At 38.4% G+C, this 27,414-nt stretch overlaps 1 long non-coding RNA gene across 2 annotated transcripts in view; it reads left to right on the top strand.

Annotated features, from left to right (window-relative positions):
• The window catches only part of LOC133260318 (uncharacterized), a 367,758-nt gene that overhangs the window by 147,990 nt on the left and 192,354 nt on the right, over window positions 1-27,414 (top strand). Inside the window, exon 1 of one of the 2 annotated variants that reach the window (XR_009740751.1) lies at window positions 12,075-13,628. The exons of the other annotated variant lie outside the window; for it this stretch is intronic. This is a non-coding gene — a long non-coding RNA (uncharacterized LOC133260318). Of the gene's footprint in view, window positions 1-12,074; window positions 13,629-27,414 lie in introns of those variants that run through there. 2 annotated transcript variants of the gene reach the window in all.

Genomic DNA, 27,414 nt, shown 5'->3' with positions numbered 1-27,414 from the left:
GGAGAAAGAAAACAGTTATTTAACTCTCTAAAAACCCCAGATTAATATTATCCAAGCATGATGTAAAGGATTGGAATGATTCCTCAAAGAACTAGATAATACCAATACTTTCCTAATCTGTTCTTCAGATTTATGACATATTTCAGAGAACTCACACCTTAAGAAAAATAGTCTCTATCTATGTTCTTTCTGAAGGTGATTTTTTTTTTTTTTTTTTTTTGGACTGGTTTCCCCAGAGTATCATTGTGTTTGGGTCTATCTAATGAAGACCTGAATGATGTTCCTTTACCCTTCCCTGGCTCAAGTCCAATACCTGTAAGTCATTTCTGCTACTGCTCCTTTTCTCACCCCTTCACTGAATGAATAACCAATTCCTGTCAATTTAATATTTGAAAGAACTTTGGAACCTGCCTATATCTCTGTATCATCTGCCTTTATCTGGTGCTAATCCATTATTATCTCTTTTTTTCCCTGTGGAGTTTATTTTCACTATGATAAGTTTCTAATTGGTCTTCCTGCTTACTGGGTCTCATAAATCCATTCCCCAGATAGCAGTGACAGTGATTAAATCATGTTAGTCTCTTGCTTAAATTTCTTCAGCAGTTTCCCATCATGCAGAGAATAAAGTCCAAGCCCCTTGACTGGCCCCTCAGGCCCTTTGTGCCCTGATGCCTGACCAAGTTCTCCCACTGCGTTTTGGCCCCTCTCTCTATCAATGTCTGCACTTCAGTCACTCTCGTCCCTGATGGCCTACACTCAGTTCCTTGAATGTGTTGAGTTTTTGATGCCTTAGATCCTTCTTATACCTCTCTTGTCTAGAAATCTGTTTTTCTCCTTCTTTTTCTCTGAGCTCTTACAGAGTTCAGCTTAATGGGGTCACTTACGAGGTCTTTCCTGAACACTCAGTCTGCAGTAAGTTCCCTGTTTATTCTGCTATTCTCTTTTATATACTCTTATTGCATAGCACTCATCAACATCCTGTATGTGTTTACTTGTTTGCTTTTAACCTGAAGAAAGCTCATCTCAAAATACGCACTAAATAATTATGTATATATATATATCTAATGTTTATACAGATATATCTAATTAACTTATATATAGGTATATCTGGGCTTCCCCATTGGCTCAGTGGTAAAGAATCTGCCAGCAATGCAAGAGCCACAGGAGACTCTGGTTCCATTCCTGGGTCAGGAAATCTCCTGGAGGAGGATATGGCAACCCACTCCAGTATTCTTGCCTGGAGAGTCTCATGGACAGAGGAGCCTGGTGGCCTATAGACCATGGGGTCTCAAAGAGTCAGACATGACTAAAGCGACCAAGCATGCATGTACAGGTTTATCTAGAGTAAATATCTCATAGTAAAGGCTCATTCTCCTTGTCTGGAATACTGGTGACAGTCTTAGGCGTGAACAGAGCAGATGCAGGTTTAGATTGGGTCCTTTTCTTTGCTTGTCATCTTGGTGTGTGCCTCATCTGCTTCCAAGTCCCGCCCATCACCAATCAGAGATGAAGCCATCCACATCCATCACATCCTGTCCACACACAGCCAGAATCAGAGCTGCAGCAGCTACTGCTAGGAGCGCTCAGGCTTTTGGCTTCTGTTGTGTCAAGCTGAGTCGTTCAAACACAGGGATTTCTGTAATACATGTATTATACCAGACGTTATGTTTTTGTTACTAAGGGTAAGAATTATACATTATTGAAAAAGTTAGAAGGGACACCCTCTTCTAGTGCCTCCTGCAAAATTCCTGTTGCCTGTCAGTATTCATGAATTGCTGTAGGGGTTGTGGGGAGTTTTATGAAGTCTTTGATGACTTTGGATATGAAGGACACGTTTCTGGAAAGTTTTTTTTGTCAGATGAAACCCTTTCCCTCTATGCATGGTTTAGTTCCTAACTGATGTCACTTTGGAAATAACATTTTCCTTACCTGAGCCTGCAAATTCAGGTTAGGAATTTTCACTGGTTTCTGGCCTTCATTGTTACTATATATATATTTTTTCATGTTCAAGAATCAATGTTCCAAATTAAGATAAACACTGCCTGGACATACAGAGGTTTGATATGGTCCAAAAGCTCATTTTGTTTTAGACAAGTGCTGAGGCTGGTGAAATGGGATATCATTTTGCTGTTGCTTAAAGCTAGCAATCTCCTTTGTAGAAAAGTGACAGTTTCTTAAGGATTCAACACCATTGTAGAGGCAATGTGAAACATATTAAAATGTGATGCTGATCCAAAAAAAAAAAAAAAACCACCAAAAACCACGTTTGTCTAGGTTCTTTGACACGAGGAGAGAGGTGAACTTTATATTGTAGTGAAAATTCTCTCTTTGTAAAGCTGTATTAAAAGCTTATGTCAGTAAAAGTTTCAAAATGGGAAGGACAATGTTTGTGATCAACAATGTCTTTTCTCAAGATGTTTCTACAATGGGAGAGTCTTTGTGGAATTGAACACAGTCCAACCTGGTCCTCAGCCTCCCAGTCTTAAAAACTTGATTTCAGTCACACACAAGGAGGGAACCCATTGCTCAGGGTGACTGATATGGGGTCAGAATACCATCTTGTTAATTTAGAATGAGAAATGTAACTCACAGATCAGCCTTACAAGCAGACTTACTCACTTTGGATAGTCCTATCTGGGCACCTAATTTATTAATGGAAGTGTGGTTGGTGAGTCTACAAGTAGAAGGAGAAGGACAAGTAAGAAGAAGAGAAAAAAGCAGAGGAAGAGGAAGAAAGTCAAATAATAAATAGATTTAGATTACTTCCACAATAGGAATGGAATTTTCAAGGTGTTTGGCTAAGTGTTTGCCTCTTCTAGACAGAGCTGGATTGCACTGCCAATATAAGCCTCTGTGACTTATTTTTTAGTGTTTCGGGGGCTGACCAACTCAATTTTGAATACACATATTTTAAGATCTCTGTTCAAACTGTCAATTCAAGTACAACCAAATATTGTAGAGCTTGAAGTCATTTCTTCTTTAAGGTGGTTATATATGTCTTCTCTGGTACATTATATACAGATATTAAATTTTTCAAAATTAAATCTGGGTTTCAAATATTAAAGCACTGTGCTAAGAATACCATATGGATCAGCATTAAATAGTCATTTGTAGTCTAGCAGTTTAGCACTATTTCAGCCAATCACAGGAAGGAAGAATGTTGGAAATAAAACCTGAGAAATTAGATGAAGAGGAAGAGGGGTTAAAGACAAGGACTGTTATTAAAGGGCTGCTTCTTAGGTTCCATTTGGTTGAGGTACATTGATGCTCACATGTCTGCTTCTTGCTTAGCCTAGACAGAAGAGATGGTCCTTGTTTGCCACAAATCTGTAAAGCGAGGCTGCTCTTTTTTCCCAGATAAAGTATCTTACTATAAGCTTTTGATTTGAATATTGGATGACAAATTTTTAAACTGTTTAATTATTTTTATTGATTATTTTTGTGTTTCAGCTAGCTAGCCCGCATTAAATGCAAATATTGTTTTGCTGACAATCTTTGCTTGATTTGTTATTTTATTACCTGTACAGAGGCCCTGTTAGAGACTTCCTTTTAAGCACTTGGCTTCTTACTGTAAATTGTGTCCCAAACACTGGAGGAGAGAAAAATAACCTGCAAGATTTTCTTTCAGCATTAACCATTTGGAGGACCTTTTAGTTCTTGTAAATGATTTCACAGAATTTAAAGTCTGAGATCACTATGGATGTGGGGCATTGGAAAAATGGGGAAAATTCACATGGGTATTTGAACTGTCATTCCCTGAACTACATCTGTGGGTTTGAAGTCATTATTAAAAAGGATAGATGGAGAGTGAAAAAGTTGGCTTAAAGCTCAACATTCAGAAAACGAAGATCATGGCATCTGGTCCCATCACTTCATGGCAAATAGATGGGGAAGCACTGGAAACAGAGGCAGACTTTATTTTGGGGGCTCCAAAATCACTGCAGATGGTGACTGCAGCCATGAAATTAGAAGGTGCTTACTCCTTGGAAGGAAAGTTATGACCAACCTAGACTGCATATTCAAAAGCAGAGACATTACTTTGCCAACAAAAGTCCATCTAGTCAAGGCTATGGTTTTTCCAGTAGTCATGAATGGATGTGAGAGTTGGACTATGAAGAAATCTGAGCACCGAAGAATTGATGCTTTTGAGCTGTGGTGTTGGAGAAGACTCTTGAGAGTCCCTTGGTCTGCAAGGAGATCCAACCAGTCCATCCTAAAGGAGATCAGTCCTGGGTGTTCATTGGAAGGACTGATGTTGACACTGAAACTTCAATACTTTGGCCACCTGATGTGAAGAGCTGACTCATTTGAAAAGACCCTGATATTCAGAAAGATTGAAGGCAGGAAAGGCAATGATAGAGAATGGGATGGTTGGATGGCATCACTGACTCAGTGGACATGAGTTTGAGTAAACTCTAGGAGTTGGTGATGGACAGGGAGGCCCATAGTGCTGCAGTCGCAAAGAGTTGGACGTGACTGAGCAACTGAACTGAACTGAGAAACAAATTAAGAAAGAAATATTTATTAACAGAACCGATAAAGCTATGTTTGTTCTTTACCAAAGATCAAAGTACTGTTAAGAAAAAATGGAAATCAATTAAAGGTCAGACCATTTACAATTAACTTAAAAATCTATATTTTAAATCTGGAGTATACTCAGTTGCAAGATGTTTTCAAAGTTTTATATTGAATCAGATGACTGTTTTTAGACTTTTGAAATAAAGAATATGCTTTCAAATCAACAATCTGAATGTTATGTTGTGAAGAAAATGAGATAATCAGGTAGTACTGTTCAGTTTGGTAATATGTATTTATCGTGTAATAGTAAATTTATCTCAAGCATGGCAGAACAGAGGCTCACATGATTATGGATTGTAGAATGTGGACAAGACAATCTGTATTCTCATTGTTCTGAATGTCATAATAAATGCTCTCATAAAATAACAAAATCTTCCATTCTTTGGCTGAATATATAAAATCACACACTTTGGCTAATATATAAAATTGCAATTGTATATAAATATAAAAATTACACACAATATATCATTTAATTCCCATACAATATGGAAAAACTTTAGTTTATAAGACTGACCGGCCCTGGATTCTTATTATGAGTTGAAGGTTGCTGCCTGAACTTTTGTTTAAAGGTAAACACACAAATAAATTTTGTTTTGGTTTTACTTAAAAAAAAAAAAAAAACAGAACAAAATAATAATAGAAAAAGAACCCTAGCATTACCTAGATGGCAGTCTTTAAGGGGAGTGACTCTTCTAATGATGCTAACTTTATTGTAAGTTCTGGTAGAACTGTGAGCTCTAAATTGGATGGAGAAATATTCCTTTCAGATTTGTCATGAATATGCTGGTTGCCCTTTAAACAGGCTGGACAGGAAGCTCTGCGCAGGTATCAAAGAGAAGGAAAGCAGACTTTTCCTGGAAACTAGGCAGGAGACTAAATGAAGCCCTCAGAACAGTGAATCTCAAATACTGGCCAATGGACTCAGGCTGATCTGTGATGACATTTTCACTGGATTGCAGTGAAATTAGGTCTTCAAGGAAAAAAAAACTTTTCATTAAATCTTTTCTTTATAAAAATTAGCCTTTACTGACAGATTCTGTACTTCCTACTTTTTGGTGTTTATATAAGGATGTAATGATGACAGTGGATGTAATTTCATTCCTTTTATATAGTATTTTTCCTTGATAAAAAAAATAATGGTAACTGCTTTTAACATTTTGGGGGATTTTTACTGATTCAAAAAATTTCAAAGACTAAGGAGGCCAGGATTAGGAGAATGTTAGCCTGCTAAATAACAGCTTCTTAGCTTTATTCTTGCTTAGCTTTTACAGTGACAGTTTGATCATTAAAACTGGTAACTCTGGTCTGATTTTATATGAGATTAGAAATCAGATACAGGGGCAGTGTTGAAGCTACTTAACATTACCCAAAGCTTAAGAATTTTTTGTAAAATTTGGCCAATATAATTATGGCCTAAATATTGTTAACAGAGGGCCACTGTCAGATTCTGAAAGTGTCTCATAAACAAATATTACATTTTATACTGGCACAGTTTGTTTGTTTGTACATTATTTATGCTTAACTCTGACAAGTGATAGAAACAAAGTAGATTTTGCACCTTTAGAAAACATGTTGCCCAGTTAACAAGAACGTTTTTGGTAGTTTATATACCAGAGCTAATCTCGGTTTCCATACCTTAAAAGCATACCTCTGAAGACTAAACCCTTCCATAATTTCAGTAGTTGTACACAAAGCACAAGCCCAAACTAGAGAGGTCTTCTAAAACTGTGTGAATGCACTTGGGAACTGTGGCATATATTAATACTACTTACTAATATGGACTCAAACATATTTATCAAAGCACTGAATATTCAGATGAAAGAGACTTTCGAGTTCCCGTAAGTCAGCATTACCCAAACTAACTTGTACTGCAAATTGCTAAACAATCTAAATTCTGTACCTTAGATTCCAGATATGGCACAGATAAGAAAAAAGAGGTTGTAAATGGGAGGACGTAAGCTTGAATAAAAATTTTGTATTATTATTCTGACTGAAACTCCATCTGCTTACCAAGACCGCTGTTTTTCTAGGAGTCTCATTTTATAAAGTGTTAAAAAATGTTTTATACTTCAATTATTTTATTCAACAATAGGTTATATTTAAAAATTTGTGTGTGCGTGTTCTCAGTCAGTCATTTCCGACTCTTTGCAACCCCATGAAGTGGTGCCAGCCTGGCTCCTCTGTCCATAGGATTCTCCCAGCAAGGATATTGGGGTGGGTTGCCACTTCTTCTTCCAGAGGGTCTTCCCAACCTGGGGATCAAACTCACATCTCTTGTATCTCCTGCATTGGCAGGAGGGTTCTTTACCATGAGCCACCTGGGAAGCCCCCAAATTTAATACCCATCTTTATTTTTAAAGGATTTTAGAGGTATATCATTGGAGAAGGAAATGGCAACCCACTCTAGTGTTCTTGCCTGGAGAATCCCAGGGGCGGGGGAGCCCTGTGGGCTGCCGTCTATGGGGTCGCACAGAGTCGGACATGACTGAAGTGACTTAGCAGCAGCAGTAGCTGAGGTATATCATATGTAATTACAATAAAGTCTTAAAAATTATTGAAAACAAAAAATTACTTCATTTTTGGGGGGTTTCATTTTGCTAAGGAGGATACACAGGAAACTGGTAATATAACTAAATATATATCTATTACATATGTCTTAATATATGTATATATATTACATACAACAATGGCTACACATTAGTGTCAACTGGGGAGTTTTAAACCATACTGGTGCCTGGGCCCACTTGGTATGGGTTTGGACTCAATAGTTTTTAAAGGTCTCTGGTGATTCTAGCAGCTTGGAGAAATATGTGTTCTGTCCTTAGGCAGGTGCTTCTGAAAAAGGTGACTACACAAAGAGATAGTTCTCTTACATATTATTTTTCCTTATAAAATTTATTTCCAAAGATTAAATTTAAGATGTTCATTAGTGTATTTCTATGGAAGAAAATGGAAAAAGGCATTTTTGGAGGGAATCTTGGTACTTAGTTTCTCCTACATCCTTACACTATCCTCTGCATATATTATCCATTTATTTATTTCCTTCCATCTCTTCTAGATTTATTTACTTCTTTCCATCTCTTTCACTTCCCACTACTGTTAACTCTCATCCAGAAAGAAGCTTATGTCTGCCATTCTGAGTGGGCTGTAATATCCTTGCATATATGTTAAATGCCTTAAAGCACGTTGAAATTCAATAAAGACCAGGAGACACAGGAATGATGCCAGGAGGATCTGTATTAAGTGGAGGAGAATCTTTCCTCAAGAGACTGGAGGTATTTCAGTATCAGATTTTGTATATACATCTGTATACATTTGTGTCTATAGCATATTGCCAAATTCAGACTTAAATTGAAGAAAGTAGGGAAAACCACTAGACCATTCAGGTATGACCTAAATCAAATCCCTTATGATTATACAGTGGAAGTGAGAAATAGATTTAAGGGCCTAAATCTGATAGATGGAGTGCCTGATGAACTATGGAATGAGGTTCGTGACATTGTAAAGGAGACAGGGATCAAGACCATCCCCATGGAAAAGAAATGCAAAAAAGCAAAATGGCTGTCTGGGGAGGCCTTACAAATAGCTGTGAAAAGAAGAGAAGCAAAAAGCAAAGGAGAAAAGGAAAGATATAAACATCTGAATGCAGAGTTCCAAAGAATAGCAAGAAGATATAAGAAAGCCTTCTTCAGCAATCAATGCAAAGAAATAGAAGAAAACAACAGAATGGGAAAGACTAGAGATCTCTTCAAGAAAATCAGAGATACCAAAGGAACATTTCATGCAAAGATGGGCTCGATAAAGGACAGAAATGGTATGGACCTAACAGAAGCAGAAGATATTAAAAAGAGATGGGACGAATACACAGAAGAACTGTACAAAAAAAATCTTCACGACCCAGATAATCACGATGGTGTGATCACTGACCTAGAGCCAGACATCCTGGAATGTGAAGTCAAATGGGCCTTAGAAAGCATCACTACGAACAAAGCTAGTGGAGGTGATGGAATTCCAGTTGAGCTATTTCAAATCCTGAAAGATGATGCTGTGAAAGTGCTGCACTCAATATGTCAGCAAATTTGGAAAACTCAGCAGTGGCCACAGGACTGGAAAAGGTCAGTTTTCATTCCAGTCCCAAAGGAAGGCAATGCCAAAGAATGCTCAAACTACCGCACAATTGCACTCATCTCACACGCTAGTAAAGTAATGCTCAAAATTCTCCAAGCCAGGCTTCAGCAATATGTGAACCGTGAACTTCCTGATGTTCAAGCTGGTTTTAGAAAAGGCAGAGGAACCAGAGATCAAATTGCCAACATCCACTGGATCATGGAAAAAGCAAGAGAGTTCCAGAAAAGCATCTATTTCTGCTTTATTGACTATGCCAAAGCCTTTGACTGTGTGGATCACAATAAACTGTGGGAAATTCTGAAAGAGATGAGAATACCAGACCACCTGATCTGCCTCTTGAGAAATTTGTATGCAGGTCAGGAAGCAACAGTTAGAATTGGACATGGAACAACAGACTGGTTCCAAATAGGAAAAGGAGTTCGTCAAGGCTGTATATTGTCACCCTGCTTATTTAACTTATATGCAGAGTACATCATGAGAAACACTGGACTGGAAGAAACACAAGCTGGAATCAAGATTGCCGGGAGAAATATCAATAACCTCAGATATGCAGATGACACCACCCTTATGGCAGAAAGTGAAGAGGAACTCAAAAGCCTCTTAATGAAAGTGAAAGAGGAGAGTGAAAAAGTTGGCTTAAAGCTCAACATTCAGAAAATGAAGATCATGGCATCCGGTCCCACCGCTTCATGGGAAATAGATGGGTAAACAGTGGAAACAGTGTCAGACTTTATTTTTGTGGGCTCCAAAATCACTGCAGATGGTGACTGCAGCCATGAAATTAAAAGACGCTTACTCCTTGGAAGGAAAGTTATGACCAACCTAGACAGCATATTGAAAAGCAGAGACATTACTTTGCCAACAAAGGTCCATCTAGTCAAGGCTATGGTTTTTCCTGTGGTCACGTATGGATGTGAGAGTTGGACTGTGAAGAAGGCTGAGTGCCAAAGAATTGATGCTTTTGAACTGTGGTGTTGGAGAAGACTCTTGAGAGTCCCTTGGACTGCAAGGAGATCCAAACAGTCCATTCTGAAGGAGATCAGCCCTGGGATTTCTTTGGAAGGAATGATGCTGAAGCTGAAACTCCAGTATTTTGGCCACCTCATGCAAAGAGTTGACTCACTGGAAAAGACTCTGATGCTGGGAGGGATTGGGGACAAGAGAAGAAGGGGACGACAGAGGATGAGATGGCTGGATGGCATCACTGACTCGATGGACATGAGTCTTAGTGAACTCCGGGAGTTGGTGTTGGACAGGGAGGCCTGGCGTGCTGCGATTCATGGGGTCGCAAAGAGTCGGACACGACTGAGCGACTGATCTGATCTGATCTATAGCATATACACATATATATGTGCTATATATGTTCTTTATGTGTATGGTATATGCTGTGTTGTGTTGCAGGGTGTGGGAAAGGATGGTGTGACAATGTATCTTTTTCTTTCACTGTATTGTGTCCTACTTAGGATCAGATATTTTGATTTATTGTTTTGTATCCTCAGCCTTGTCCAGTGGCTAGAATATTACAATACAATAATGTAATATGTGCTCATTTGTGTCCGATTCTTTGCGACTCCATGGACTATAGCCTGCCAGGGCTGTCTGTCCATGGGATTCTCCATGCAAGAATACTGGAATGGGTTGCCACTTCCTTCTCCAGGGGATCTTCCTAACTCAGGAATTAAACACCAGTCTCTTGAGTCTTCTGCATTGGCAGACAGGTTCCTTACCACTCTTGCCAATGTTAGTGTTCTGTAAGTGTCGGTGTAATGAATGCATGATAAAAAGAGAGAAGGAGGAGAGGAAGAAAGAAAGGAATAAGGATTAATTGAAGGTGACACTCAAAGTGACAGGACAGAGAATAAACAGTTGTGGTATTTTCAGCTGTACATAGGGAGGAGGTATGCTTGGTAGGTCAGGAAAGGGAGAAAGGGGAAGACTATTCAGCATAGCAACCCACTCCAGTACTCTTGCCTGGAAAATCCCATGGTTGGAGAAGCCTGAAAGGCTACCGTCCACGGGGTCGTGAAGAGTCAGACACGACTAAGCGACTTCACTTTCACTTTTCACTTTCATGCATTGGAGAAGGAAATGGCAACCCACTCCAGTGTTCTTGCCTGGAGAATTGCAGGGATGGGGTTGCACAGAGTTGGTCACGACTGAAGTGACTTAGCAGCAGCAGCATTCAGCAAAACCTAGCCCTTCTGGTCCCCAGGATCACTTCTCTCTTCAAAGGCATATACATATACAGGTATATGTACATATAAAGGGGCTTCCCAGGTGGTACTAGTGGTAAAGAACCTGCCTGCCATTGCAGGAGACATGAGAGACCTGGGTTTGATCCCTGGGTCAGGAAGAGCCCATGGAGGAGGGCCAGTAACCTACTCCAGTATTCTTGCTTGGAGAATCCCATGGAGAGAGGATCCTGGCAGACTAGTCTATAGGGTCACAAAAAGTTGGACACAACTGAAGTGACTTAGCACCCATGCAGGCAGTTTTTAATGACTGGGGGATTGTACTTCTGTATTTCTAAATGTCTTCCTCCTAAGATTGCTTAATAAAGTAGGATGGGAACTACTGGTTTGTAGGAAAAAAAAAAAACAACTTTATGCAGTGATCTAAAGAGCAGTGAGATTTCAGAGGCTCCTTGGATTGCTGCTTCTAGAAATTTATAAGAATTCTGGGGCTGCACTGTGGGGAAGAAAAGGAAAATGAAAAGAACCATGTTTAAGTTAATTTTGAGTTGGACATGGGTCCCTTGTGGCTCAGTGGTAAACAATATGCCTGCAATGCAGGAGACCCGGGTTCGATCCCTAGATCTCCTGGAGAAGGGAATGGTTACCCACTCCAGTATTCTTGCCTGGAGAATCTCATGGACAGAAGAGCCTGGTGAGCTATAGGCCATGGGGTCACAAAGAGTAAGAGACATGACTGAGCTACTAACATGTTCTTACAGTGAATTTTTCCCTTGCTCACCTGTCCTTTTATGTTTTATTTTTTTCCCCTCCTTATTCTCATATGTCATAACATTATTTTGAGGCAATATTTAGTAAATGATAAAGTGAAAGAGAAGTCACTCAGTCGTGTCCAACTCTTTGCGACCCCATGGACTGTAGTTTACCAGACTCCTCCATCCATGGGATTTTCCAGGCAAGAATACTGGAGTGGGTTGCCATTTCTTTCTCCAGGAGATCTTCCCAACCCAGGGATTGAACCTGGGTCTCCCACATTGTAGGCAGATGCTTTACCCTCTGAGCCACCAGGGAAGTCCCAGTAAATGATAAATGACAATAAAAATTTTAAAATGTGCTTCCCACCACCCCCCTACCCACGAGGCTGGTGGCAAAGTTTTAGAGTTATCTGTTTTTACATTCTTATGTTTTATTGTCATAACTTCATATTTTCAAAAATCTTTTAGTTTTATAAGTTGACTTCTATTTTTCTTTTGACAATAATTCAGTGTATGTGTGTGGGTGGGCGTGGGTGTGTACACACATATATTTTTTTTATCTCCGAGTACTGTCAAATGTTCTTTCTGAAAAAGACATCATGTTTTCCTTCCATAAGATCATTAACATTTTGCATCGATGTTAAGAAATGTTTCCTCTCCACAATTAAGTTATTAAAAGTCACCTGTGCTGTTTGCTTTTTGACTGCCCTTCCAGGCCACCCTCTCTCAGGGTGGCTGGTCACAAAAGCTGTCTTCTGACTAGTCTCTATCAAAGACTGACAACAGTGGAGCAGTGGGTGGGAGGAGTGTTGGGTCAATTTATTTGTTCCCCCAAATTTCTCTCTGGTGAGTGGCTACAGTTGGCTTTGGCCCTCCAGCAAAGCCCCTCTCCAGGGAGGGGTGCTTTGCACTCACCATCTCTGGGCTGTAGTAACCATCCTTCCTCTTGCCTTTTCAGGCCTCTGGGTGTACCATCTCACCACTGTTGCTGGCCCTGGTGCAAAGAGTGGTGTCCAACTCTGTGCAACCCCATGGACTATACAGTCCATGGAATTCTCCAGGCCAGAATACTGGAGTGGGTAGCCTTTTCCTTCTCCAGGGCGTCTTCCAACCCAGGGATCAAACCCAGGTCTCCCACATTGCGGGTGGATTTTTTTTACCAACTGAGCCCCAAGGGTCCTCTTATTAACATTTTTGGTCCCCAGGCTTGAGTGTGTCATCTGCTTGGACTGTGACCCTGCCAAATACAGCACATCAGGGCATTTATCCTAGCCCCCCACTAAATGGTCAACGTGTGGAGAACTAAAAATCCTTTTTCATTCTTTTTGTGTCTGAGGGGAGAAATCTGTCTCCTGCTTTTGGTCTTTCACTTTTCCTTTTTCTCCAGGAAGGATTTTGAACTTTTAGCTCCTCTTCAGCTTGCCCCAGTTGAGAGTGTTTAAATATCAACCTATTTCCAGGGACATGGAAAATATTAAGGAATGCATTCTCAGACTTATCCTGGTGTGGGCTTCATGCAATGGATTGAGATCTGAGGGTCCTGGCTTTGTCTTGAAGGCAGGCGCAAGTAAGTTGTTTCTGCTCTGCTGTGTATTTTCTGAGATAGTAAGGGTATCTGAAATTCCTGAGGGAAGAGCCCGTTTTTTTTTAATCAAGTCATTGAAAGCAGTTTCTTATCATTTATTAAATATTGCCTCAAAATAATAATTTTCATTTTTTTCTTTCTCAAATTTCCTGGGTGGCTCAGTGGTAGAAAAATTTGCCTGCAAAGCAGGAGATGCAAGTTTGATCCCTGGGTCGGGAAGATCCCCTAGAGAAGGAAATGGCAGCCCACTCCAGTATTCTTGCCTGGGAAATCCCATAGGCAGAGGAGCCTGGTGGGCTATAGTCCATGGGGTTATAGAAGAGTCAGACACGGCTAAGCAACTAAAGAACACCACCTATGACTTTGAATAAGTTTGTGTGTACAATCCGGGTAAGTTGCTCAATGTTTTTTTTTTTTTTCCTTTGTGAGCAGTTTGTATTGACTTTATCAATCTTTAAAAGAAGAAACACTTAATAAAATTAATTAAATATAAATTTTAAGATATTTCTTTAATGGAAATTAAATACTGCATTCATATATTGTATCTTCATTTTATTTGAAAACTTAAAATTATTTGTAGAGAAAGCATGGGAATAAATGCTACCTTTTAATCTATTGTGAGAGATATATAACACGTTGACAGATGAAAATAACTAGGGACTATTTTATAAACCTTCAATCATCAAATAAGTGACATGCTTGAGTCAATCAACTTAAGAGGTTACTGGTCCACTGATGAAACCATTTGAAGAAAATGTGCTGTTTGATGTTACAGAAGCCAAAAGCTGAATAAATATGTCATCTGTTTTTCATTTTAATTCACTATTTCAGAAGTATTTACTGTGTATTAAAAAATCTTTTTACTCTTTCAAATCTTTTGGACAACCTGGAGAAATTCAGACCAGTTTAACATATATCTATAAAAGCACATTCGCAGCTGAGTTATCTTGTTTATATGTGATATTAATGGCATTATATATGAACTTTTTAATTTGTGTAAGAAAACTGTTATTTTACTATTTAGCTGCTGAGTTTTAAAAAGCATACATAAAATATAAAAGGCTTTTAGTTCAGGACAAAAATTAATTAATAACAGAAAGTTTTAAAAATTTTACTTCTATATTATAAATCAATCAAAAGTATTTCTAGTTTGGAACAAAAGTATCTGGGAGCATGTTACCTTTAAAAAATAAATATGTTTTGAAAGGACAAGCTCTATTTTAAGAGACTTATTTTGTGCAATTGTCCATGAGGAAGCACTGTTAAATTAAGAGATTCTCCTAATTCAATTCTCCCTCCAGTTCCTCTTCTTTCCTTGAAATTAACATCCAATTGCTGTTTTTTTTCCCCCTCATTTTAAACCTCTCTCTTGTTCACAAGTTGTTTTTTTTTTAAAAGATCTCTCTCTTCTCTCCAGATGCTTTTCTCTCTTCTCTGCTCTCTGCCCTCTCACCCCAGCCCACTCCCTTTAGCCTGGATCCATCCAGTCCTACCTCTTGACAAAGCTAATTTCTTCTTCTCAGTTTGGCTACTAAATCTTACACTGAGCCCTAAACAGGCTACGTGCGATGTCTCTCGATATCCATAATGCATCTCCAAACACTCTAAATGCCACCACTCCTTAATTCACTGATTTTTAGCCAGAAGCAGGGAGGGAGGGAAATATCAGTGCCTTACTTGAAAGCTATTGTCTTCCACTGGTTTTCATTAAGGGGATGGGTGAATTAAATGTAATACTTCTCAGGTTTTCTTGAATTGGTTTCTGGAAGTGTGTGTCTTTACCCAGCCACATTCAGGCAGCAGAATGAAAAGTGGTGAGGGAAAGCGACAGGGGTGTTGAAAGTCTCTAAGTGGGAACCTATAATTTCTAGAAAGAAATAGTTCTGCAAACAGGAGATGTGATTACATAGGCTTAATTAACAGTTCAAAGTATTGGGGAGGACTTATCAAGGTAGGATGCATGCTTCTTGTTCTTTAATGAGTAAATGACCCCTTCCAGTGCATGAGCACACATCAGAAGCACATGGCAATGAAGAAGTGCTGTGGTGGGAGATCTGATCAAAGTTTCTCAAAACGGACTCCAAGTATTTGATGAAGATTAACATGGAGACGATTTACCAAACAAATACAGCATAAAGAGCCAAGAGACCTTCTAAGGGACTTCAAGGCTCCAGCTTGCCCACATAAAGAATATCATTCAACAGAAAGAAAACAAAGACAAGAATAAATATCTAAGAGCACTGGGTCTGTAGAACAACTGAACTGCCGATTGATGACTTTTCTGTTCTTTTTTTAATATATACATTAGAAGATGCTTTCAGTTTTTAAAAGCAAACAAAGCCATGAGTTTGACCTGGGTCCTAACTGTGTAACTCTCTTAAGTGTTCTAAAAGATGTCTGGACCAGAATTGGTTAATTAGCGCTTTGTGTTGCACTATGTTACATATGACCTAACCAGAGATAAAAAGGTTTAAAGGTCTCTTGTAACCCTGCAATGCCATTTGTAACACAAAAATAACCCCCTTTCATTACTAGCATGCCACTGTAGCACGCAGGTTATTTTTTCCCTTCACTGCAATAAGGGCAGCTTTCGCATCAGAAGAATTCTTGGCAAATTAATGCGCTACCTCTTGGGCTAATTAAATTAGAAAGGATCAAAAATACAGAGCGGCTTTTGTGGTGGACACAATGTCGTGCTTCATGCGTCTTGCTCAGAGAGGAATTTCTGCCATTTAGCCCCTTGCCTCTAGCAGTGTTCTGGACTCTCTAACACAGTCAAGTTCCTAATTTGCCTCAATGAGAGAGAATTATTAACTGATAATAAGAAAAGGAGCATTCACAGCTCCAGGCTGGGCTGTGTGGAAAAGGGTGATCTACCCAGCACCTGAAGCGCATGCAATTTTTATTAATTCCTGCCTAAAACAATGCATTCAGGAGTAAAATTGCTGTGCAGATGACAAAAACAATTACGCCTTTGATTCGTTTATTCTAAAAATGTGAACTACTTTAGTTCAAATATAACCAGATTAAACAACTAAAGCGGTCGCTCACCTCTCTTTAAATCCAGTTTGGATTGCAGCAAGCGTGTTTTATGTCGAGCATTTGCCACTGCCACTTAAACTGATTGTTCCTATTGAAATCGCTGAGTGCACAAGTGATTTTGACAATAATTAATATTGTTCTCTCTATATTGTGGTCTTTTGTTTGAAGATGACACTGATGACGGTGTTGCTATCTTTATGGGCATTAATCCCAGAAAGAGAGATTCGGCAACCGTAGGCTTCAGCAATCAATCCTTGAATGACTGTGTGTGCTTCCTTAGACCTCGGTGTTTTGTTGCTGCTTGTAGAGTCTTTTGTTTGTAAGTCTGTCAGTTTGTTTCTCAGGTATCACGGAAGCTTTGATCAAAACAGATACCTCACTTCTACTTGCCAAAACTTAACTAACAGCCTGTTGCTTTCCTGGATATGATTTCACAACCGCCAGAGTTTGTTCAATTGGTATTTGTAGAGTTTCTTCTGCTGTTCTTTTGAAGATGACTTATGTTAGTGAATTTTTCTGTCTTCCAGGTTTCACACATCTACAATCACAGAGCTTGGACTAGCCTACATATGTAACAATGTTAAACTGAGTGCATGTCTTTGTATATGAAGAAGGAACCTAAGTGTGTTTGTAAAAAAAAAAAAATGATTGAAAGAAGTGTTGCCTGTTGTGCCAGAACCATACTTATTCTTATGTAAATCCTTGGCTTGGTTATAATTTTTGTTGATTCAAACCATTTGTCAAGATGAAAAAGTCTCATCATGCTATTGTGTGGTATGTGTGTGTTGTTCATTCTTGAGCTTCCTTCAGTTGTAACAGAAATTAGTGATTGTGCTTGGATATTCTTTTTGCATCTTTGACTTTTTAAAAGATTTTCATAGTATATATAAATGCAAAAGCAGATCTTGATCTGCTTCAATACTTCCATGGTGAATTGTTGTTTTTAAACTATGTTCAAAAATTCCCTTCCATGCTACTCTCTCAATTCCTCCCATCCTCTCATTCTCCCACTGGGTCCACAGTCTGTTCTCTGAGTCTGTGTCTTCCTTGCTGCCCTGCAAACAAGTTGGTCAGTACCATCTTTCTAGATTCCATATTAGTTCAGTTCAGTCGCTCAGTCGTGTCCAACTCTTTGCGACCCCATGAATCGCATCACGCCAGGCCTCCCTGGTTCCAAATAGGAAAAGGAGTATGTCAAGGCTGTATATTGTCACCCTGCTCATTTAACTTATATACAGAGTACATCATGAGAGACGCTGGGCTGGAAGAAGCACAAGCTGGAATCAAGATTGCCGGGAGATTCCATATACATGTGTAAAATAGATAGCCAGTGGGAGTTTGACCTGTGACACAAGGAGCTCAACCCAGTACTCTGTGACAACCTAGAAGGGTGGGATGGGGTTGGAGGTGGGAGGGACATTCAAGAGGGAGGGAACATATGGATACCTATGGCTGATTCTTGTTGATGTATGGTACTAACATAATATTAGGATGCAGGATATCCTAATATCCATAATAGGATAAAGCAATTATCCTCCAATAAAAAATTAAAAAAAAATCCCTTTCTTGTGTGTAGCCTGGATTCATCTACAGTTCACTGGTTAAAAATTCAAGAACCATTTGTGATCTTTGCAATATGTTAAACCAGTGATTTTTCTGAAATCCAGACAATATTCAAATGTCATTTTCAAATTTCCTGTTTCAATCCCCAAACATAATGAGCAACAAATTTGTTCTCTTTGAGTCTGTTACCTTGCCTCCCCCCCGTCTTTCTTTGAGTGCTAGAAAATCTTTCTAAACTAGTATTACCCATTTTGATCTCATTACTACTCATATGACTGTGTACTAGTAGCCTTAGGAAATCAAACTTCTTTCACTTTAATTCATACTTCCTCTTTCAAGTACTACTGACAAAAGTTTTCTCGGATTATTTCATGTCATACTCATAACATCTTCCCTTCAATATAATTTAATTCACAAAATGAAAAGATTTGTGATTGTTACATGCTAAGAATCTTTGGTCTGGTCACTGTAATTTTCATGCATGATATTTTAATTACTTGATAATTTATATCATGTAGCATGTTTTCTTTTATTGCCCTTAGCATCTAGCTTGGCATACTCTAAATATTCAATGAATTCTTTTGTTTTGCCAAATGATTTCTTTTTATGGGTACCAGGAATCAGTTTTATCAATAGTGCTATATGTTTGTATAAAAGAAAAGATGTATAGAGTCTTATCTTATGGAGCTATGAACTAGCTTCTAAAGTGAGAATACAAGGAGAAGATTGTGTTAGACAAAATTACCTTAAGAATTCTTTCTTAGGAAGCTGCCGTATTGGAGACCAATGGATTCTATTTCCTCAGTATGTCCAAAACAGCAAGGTTTTTCTCCAGTAATGGAATATATAACTTTTTTTGGTTTGAATATAAATAAATAAATGGCTAGCATTTAAGGTCCATATTTTAGAAAATAATGGTTTTCTGAGTCACCCTCAGAGCTGGAAGTTGTTTAATATATGAAAGACACATGAGAACTGAGATTGGCTAAAGGAAGAGAGGCCTCATGTCTCTTATTTCATGCTCATTCTGTAGAAACAGCTGGCAGGATTGCCTTGATACATAAATAAATCTTTCTTCATTTATTCATTTATATTTTTGGTCAAGTTATGTGTAGTTGTGATACCATTATTTCAATGTACATTATAATGTGCCTCCATTGTGCAATTTCTCTCTTATTCCAGACAAAATGCTTCCTGATATACATTTTGAAGCTGTGTTCAGTGCAAGGACCTGGCTTGTAAAGGCAATCTTGAGGCTCTTCTTTGAATGTTAAATCTACTTTGCCCCATTTTGTCTTCATTATGACCAACTTAGTACAGTGGTCAAGGTGTAATTGATGTGTAATCCTTCATATGGAAAATATGTCACTCTTTTATTTCATTTTTAAATTTTTAATTGGAATATAGTTGCTTTACAATGTTGTGTTAGTTTCTTCTGTACAGCAAAGTGAATCAGCCACACACACACACACACACATATATATGTATATGTAAGGTTTCCCTGGTCGCTCAGCCAGTGAAGAATCTGCTTACAATACAGGAGACCTGGATTTGATTCCTGGGTCAGGAAGATACCTTGGAGAAGGGAATGGCCAACCTAAGAATTCGCATCCAGTATTCTTTTCCGTATAATTCTATGGGCAGAGAAGCCTGACAGCTACAGTCCAAGGGGTCACAAGGAGTCTGACATGACAGCAATTAACACACACACACACACACATATATACAGTCCCTATCTTTTGGATTTCCTTCCCATTTAGATCACCACAAAGCATCGAGTAGAGTTCCCTGTGCTTTACAGTTGGATCTCCTCAGTTGTCTAGTTTATATACATGAGAAATGCTGGACTGGATGAAGCACAAGCTGGAGTCAAGATTGCCAGGAGGAATATCAATAACCTCAGATATGCAGGTGACACCATCCTTATGGCAGAAAGCAAAGAAGAACTAAAGAGCCTCTTGATGAAAGTGAAAGAGGAGAGTGAAAAAGCTGGCTTAAAACTCAACATTCAGAAAACTAATATCATGGCATCTGGTCCCATCACTTCATGGCAAATAGATGGGGAAACAGTGGAAATAGTGACAGACTTTATTTTTGGGGGGCTCCAAAATCACTGCAGATTGTGGCTGCAGCCTGAAATTAAAAGATGCTTGTTCCTTGAAAGAAAAGTTATGACCAACCTAGACAGCTTATTAAAAAGCAGAGACGTTACCTTGCCAACAAAAGTCTGTCTAGTCAAAGCTATGGTTTTTCCAGTGGTCAGGTATGGATGTGAGTGTTGGACTATAAAGAAAGCTGAGCGCTGAAGAATTGATGCTTTTGAACTGTGGCATTGGAGAAGACTCCTGAGAGTCCCTTGGACTTCAAGGAGATCCAACCAGTCCTTCCTAAAGGAAATCAGTACTGAATATTTGTTGGAAGGACTTATGCTGAAGCTGAAACTCCAATACTTTGGCCACCTGATGTGAAGAACTGACTCAATGGAAAAAACTCTGAAGCTGGGAAAGATTGAAGGCAGGAGGAGAAGGGGATGACAAAGGATGAGATTGTTGGATGGCATCACCGACTCAATGGACATGAGTTTTAGTCAAGTCTGGTAGTTGGTGATGGACAGGGAGGCCTGGTGTGCTGCAGTCCATGGGGTTACAAAGAGTTGGATACAACTGAGTGACTGAACTGAACTGAACATATGCCAATTCCGGTCTCTCCATCAATCCCATACCCTCCTTCCCCTACTTTGTATCTATACATTTGTTCTCTATATCTAGAAAAATGATGTAGATGAACTTATTTGCAAAGTAGAAATAAATATGTTACTCTTTTAAATCCCAGTGTTGTCAAAAAAGTGTAGTTTAGTGAGAAATATATCTGCAGGACCATAAAAATCATTAAGGAGATTTTCACTGTTTTCAAGGAGTCCTGTAGAATTTTCTTATTGTTCTGAGATAAACAAACAAACTGAACAAAACAAAACAGGTACGTGGTCAACTTCCTTGCTTCATGCTGAACTCTCCCAACGTTGTCATTAGTATTTGTCTTAACTCAAAAAAAGCTAGCATCCCAAAAGTCTGGAAAAGCCTCAGGGAGGGAGAGATCACATATGCTTCCTAGGAGGCCTTATCTTTAGAAGAGAGATTTTAAGGTATGGATTTTCAGAATTATATGGCATTCTTTTCCTGAAGATTATTTTCACTGTTATGGGTCCCTAAGATGACACTGATTCTAATAAATAGATGGTCTCAGGACAAACTATTCTACTTTTTTTTTTTAATAAAAAGCTTTTTTAGCAAACATATTTTACAATGGCTCAAATTTATCTAAGTTTCTCTTCTTCACACAGTGATTGCTGGTGAAGCACACACACTTTTACCCATTAAACACTTTTCACAATGGAATGCACATTCTTTCATAAATTTTAACATTAGGTAGGTGGACTGCATAAAAGATGCCAGTTCTTCTCAAAATGACAGTTGTAACATTTTAAAGTCTACAATCTAATCTTGATCTTCTCTACTTTTAAGATTTTACTTTCCCTGGACATACATTGGACCCAGAGAAACAGAACATGCCTATTTTCTTTCTAATATGAGAGTGCTGTGTTTGAAAGTATCATCTGTATGTGCTTTATTTTTATTTCAACCATACGTGCTTTTATAAGTATTTGAAAAGAAAATATTTTAAAGATTTGAAATAGAAAGAAGGGAATATATGTGAGTTACAGCAGCCCCAGGGTAACAGTATCTCACACACTAATGATTCATATGGAGTTTATGTGTCTATTTATGCTGTCATTTATTTGGGGGAGGGGTTTCTGGAGAAAGAAAGCAGTGTACAGAATATTCCCAAATACCAGTGGTTTCTGAAGGAACAAAAAAAAAAAAAAAAAAGGACACCCTGAGCATTATCCTTATTTAATTAGGAGCAATCATTACATAATTATTCACATTAATTCAGTTTCTTATAACAGTCTTACACATATTGGCACTTCCTCTTTTTTTCCCTTTTGTTCTAAAAGAAAGGAGGCGTGTTCTGTATTATTTGAAGGGGAAAAAGGTTTATCTTCTGATGAAATTATATAAAAATATTCACATTTAGGGGCCTGGAGTCATGTGGTATCTGATTTTATATATGATCTAGGACTTTTATACAATTATTCCACACTTAAATAAGTAACAGTATCTTTAAAAGAAGCCAGAAAACTTGAACTCAGATCTCTCTCATAAATGTAGGATTTAGAGTCTAGATTCTGACTTGGAGAAAATGAGTGCAACATCTAAGAGCTATGTGTGATGATAACAAAAGAGTAGTTATATGGGGACACTCTTAGTGAAGCCAGAACTCCTATAAATGACTGAAGGTTGTTAAGAATGGATGGAACATAATTAAGTCAGCACACCAACAAGATATTTTTACTTCTTTACAAATTACTTGTTCATGTAGATTACCCAGAAAATTAGCTTTCTGAAAGATGTTATAAAACAGTTGTTTCTATTTTTATATGTCTTAATAAAGTCCAGAAAACAGTTACACTAAGAAGCACATAGACTGATTTGCATCATCATCACAAACCTAAAAGAAAGGGCAGATGAGTCTGAAAAAATGTTCAGAAGTCATTCCCTTTTCTGTGGTGTGTGTGCATTGACATACCAGAAGGAGTGAAAGGAGCAAACATTAAGGAAATTAATTGAAAAATTATTAGTTCTTACCGTGCAGGGGCAAGAGTAAATTAAAGCAGATCCACATTGGAAAGTTTCCTTTCTACTTTTACCCACACATCCATTTCTTTGCCTTTTGCAGTTAACTAGAAAAGAAAGAGAAAACTATTTCCAGGTGTCTTCACTCAGTCTCTCAGCTTCAGAAATATCAGTGAATGACTTTACTACTGAAAGGGGGCAGAGAAAGAGGATATCATCTCTTCTGATCCTCTGTTACAAATATAGTACAAAATGGTGTAAAATAGTTCTATTGAGTTCCAGATTTGTGACTACAAAAAAAATTGAGTATTTCTTTTTCTCTTTGCTTGAAAATCAAGTCCACCCTGTCTCGACCACATAAATAGAACAATTTTCCTCTGTGAACTGCTTGATGAGGCTGTGGCCAGATTCATATAAATGTCATAAAAACAGAGTACAGAATGGATTATTTTATGATTAAGATCTGTATGGATCTTTGTATGAATGCGACGTGCTTTGGCAGGGTTCTGCCGCACGCACACTACTTTTAGTGTGTGTGGTGGAAAAAATGGCCTGCCACACTGTCACTTTAATGTCTTTCTGAAAAGGAATAAAAGTCACTGGGCTCTACCAGAGGCTACAGCGATCATACAAAGGTTGGTCTGCGAGCCAGTACAGTGTGTGTTCTATTTCCCATTGTGATAATAATGAGATTCAATAAAACGCCACACTATTTCTCAGCACTTTGTCATTAAATGCCATGTTGACATCCAGTAGTAATCACAAGGTAAAATTTTCCTGTTCTCTTATGTAAAAAGATTTATTTTTCTCACCGTGTATTTGATCGCATCAATGAGCTGATATCTTTCTGTATCTTACTCTTTCTCTCTTCTGTTCAGCTCTTTTAGGGGAGAGAGAGGCTTCATTCAGATTTAATTTTTTGAAACATCAGACAAGCTGCTATCAGCACGTGGATGCCAAGATGGCCCTTGAATAAAGAATTGTGGTTTAAGAATTTCAACCAAAGGATTAATGTATTAAAGTGAATAATAGCATCCAGGCAGTAGCAAAGATGATGATCAGAGCTGGTGAAAGAGAGATTATTGATCATCTGGCTCTATCAGTCACAAACAGGGAGGAGGAAAACAAAAGAGAGGGAAAGGAGATTAAAGAAAACGAAATATGGTTTAGTAATGCCAGTTGATTCTGCTGCTAATTATATATCCTTGGCAAGAAGCCTTTGGTTGTACAGTAACACTTCACTTATCTGGTGGTCTGATTTCCAGCAATCCTTACCACTCAGAACACAAGTGAGATCCTGGAACTGTACTTTACAAAGCTTTGACTGTGTAAAAGTAACTTTCTTTATTGGAGATGTTCAACTATCTCCTAGAAAGTTCATTGAATTGATTTTATATACACTTAATTTTAAATGGGTATACATTTAAGATTGCTTATTTAATATTTTTGGTTGTCTGGATATTTTAAGGCCACTTTAAGTTGTTACTCAGGTTTTCAAGGAGGTAAGTGATAGGGAAAGTCCAGAAAAGTTTTGGGAAGGGGGAAGGATGCCCAAGTTAGCAGGCTGTAAAACACAAATAACCATTTTTTGAAAGACAACAATAAGTACTGTAAGAGAGAAACTGCTAAACTATCGTGATCACTTACAAGAGGGAAAGATAGTTTAGAACTGTGGAACTCAGGGAAGTCTTCATGGAGATAGGTCACTGATACTGGTCCTGGTAGGACATCTAGGATTTGAAAATGTAGGAACTGGAGGATAGAGATTTGGGAAGGTGTGGAATAAAAAGAGGAAGGCAGAAATATTTAATAGAGTTGTTAATGAAGTGCTAAGACTAGCCCAATTTGGTTAAAGTATAAGATGAATCTATGTGAGTTGTAGAAAATGAGTTGAAATAATATGGACCAGGTATTTGGTATTGAATACCAAATTAAGGTACTGTGAATACAGAATAAGTTATTGTGAATAGCATCCAGGCAATAGCTAAAATGATGTTCTGAGTTGGTGAAAAAGAGGTTGTTGAAGGAAAACAAAAGAGATTTCATTGTAGGCAATTGGAACAAATTCAAGTGCTCAGTTAGGGGTAATAAGATGTCAGAGTTGTGCTGTAGGAGATGGTAGCAAGACTTTTGGCTTGTTTGACTCTATAAGTAGTGGTCTCGTTACCAAAGTGGGAAACACCAGAGGAAAAGCATATTGTAAGAGTGGAGACAGTGGTATATTTTGCATGGTGAATGCAATGTTTGAGCTTATGAACTGCCAGTAGATGGCTAGCCTGCTGTGGGAGATCATGATATGGGGAGACTGGAGAGAGATATGAAGATAAGTAAGCACAGGAAAAGGCAATTCAAAGGTAAAGATTATAGTTCAAACACTGGATGGGGTTATAAGGTATAGAAAGGTAAACAACGAAACAATCAGGAATATGGATAGATCTTTAGAATCCATATTAATGGGAGAAGAGTCATGGAGGAGTTTGAGAAGTGACAAAGGATATAGCAATGAGAAAAGAGGCCTATCATAGACTGTAGCATCGTGGAAAATGGAAAATGAAGCAGTGTAGAGGAAGAGCAAAAAGAATGTACATTGAGTATCAATGATAGATCAGATCTGAATGTACACAATATTATTTAGTCTTCCCAGGCAGACTGTTAGAGATATATTCTTACATTAATTGTACAAAGGAAGAAACTGATGTTCAGAGAGATAAGGTAGAATGACCAAGGTTACACAGCTGGCAAGCAGCTGAGCAGCAGTTTGTGCTCAGGTCTGTTCAGCTCAAAGTCCATGCTTTTGCACAGTTCAATGCTGCCAACAGGTTGAAGCACATGGAAAGGAGAAAGGGCTGTTTGATTTGTCAACCTTCAGCAGAGTCGTGAGAGTAGAAGTCATATTTTAAAGGACAAGAAATAAGTGGGTGACTATGTATAACTGATCAGAAATGTGTATCAGTTCAGTTTGGTTCGGTTCAGTTGCTCAGTTGTGTCTGATTCTTTGCGACCCCATGATTTGCAGCCCACCAGGCCTCCCTGTCCATCACCAACTCCCGGAGTTGACTCAGACTCACGTCCATCGAGTCAGTGATGCCATCCAGCCATCTCATCCTCTGTCGTCCCCTTCTCCTCCTGCCCCCAATCCCTCCCAGTGCTCAGCTTCCTTTATAGTCCAACTCTCACATCCATACACAACCACTGAAAAAACCACAGCCTTGACTAGATGGACATTTGTTGGCAAAGTAATCTCTGCTTTTTAATATGCTGTCTAGGTTGGTCATAACTTTTCTTCCAAGGAGTAAGCATCTTTTAATTTCATGGCTGCAGTCACCATCTGCAGTGATTTTGGAGCCCCCAAAATAAAGTCTGACACTGTTTCCACTGTTTCCCCATCTATTTCCCATGAAGTGATGGGACCGGATGCCATGATCTTTGTTTTCTGAATGTTGAGCTTTAAGCCAACTTTTTCACTCTCCTCTTTCACTTTCATCAAGAGGCTTTTGAGTTCCTCTTCACTTTCTGCCATAAGGGTGGTGTCATCTGCATATCTGAGGTTATTGATATTTCTTCCAGCAATCTTGATTCCAGCTTGTGTTTCTTCCAGTCCAGTGTTTCTCATGATGTACTCTGCATATAAGTTAAATAAGAAGGGTAACAATATACAGCCTTGACCTACACCTTTTCCTTTTTGGAACCAGTCTATTGTTCCATGTCCAGTTCTAACTGTTGCTTCCTGACCTGCATACAGATTTCTCAAGAGGCAGGTCAGGTGGTCTGGTATTCCCATCTCTTTCAGAATTTTCCACAGCTTGTTGTGATCTACACATTCAAAGGCTTTGACATAATCAATAAAGCAGAAATAGATATTTTTTTGGAACTCTCTTGCTTTTTGCATGATCCAGCGGATATTGGCAATTTGATCTCTGGTTCCTCTGCCTTTTCTAAAACCAGCTTGAACATCAGGAAGTTCACGGTTCACATATTGCTAAAGCCTGGCTTGGAGAATTTTGAGCATTACTATACTAGCATGTGAGATGAGTGCAATTGTGCGGTAGTTTGAGCATTCTTTGGCATTGCCCTTCTTTGGGATTGGAATGAAAACTGACCTTTTCCAGTCCTGTGGCCACTGCTGAGTTTTCCAAATTTGCTGGCATATTGAGTGCAGCACTTTCACAGCATCATCTTTCAGGATTTGAAATAGCTCAACTGGAATTCCATCACCTCCACTAGCTTTGTTCGTAGTGATGCTTTCTAAGGCCCACTTAACTTCACATTCCAGGATGTCTGCCTCTAGGTGAGTGATCACACCATCGTGATTATCTGGGTCGTGAAGATCTTTTTTGTATGGTTCTTCTGTGTATTACATACACACACATACCATATATATATATATATATATATATATACACATTATACATATATATATATTCCATTTAAAAAATATTCTTTTCCAATATACTTCATTATAGGATATTAAATATAGTCCTCTGTGCTATATAGTAAGACTTTGTTGTTTATCCAGCCTGTATATAATAGGTTATAACTGCTAATCTCAATCTCCCAGTCCATCACTCCCCCAGTCCCCTCCCCCTTGGCAATCATCAGTCTATTCTCTATGTGTGTTTCTGTTTCATAGATGTCATATTTTAGACTCCACATATAAGTGATATCATATGGTATTTGTCTTTCTCTTTCTGACTTACTTCGCTTAGTATGATGATCTCTAGTTGCATCTATGTTGCTATAAATAACATTATTTCATTCTTTTTCATGGCTGAGTAGTGCTCCACTCTATATGTACCACATCTTATTTATCCGTTCATTTGTTGACATTTAAGTGGTTTCCATGTCTTGGCTATTGTGAATAGTGCTGCTATGAAATT

This window comes from Bos javanicus, chromosome 2, assembly GCF_032452875.1.
Source record: "Bos javanicus breed banteng chromosome 2, ARS-OSU_banteng_1.0, whole genome shotgun sequence".
NCBI classification, from domain to species: Eukaryota; Metazoa; Chordata; class Mammalia; order Artiodactyla; family Bovidae; genus Bos; species Bos javanicus.
This window is presented reverse-complemented; position numbering and strand designations above follow the sequence as displayed.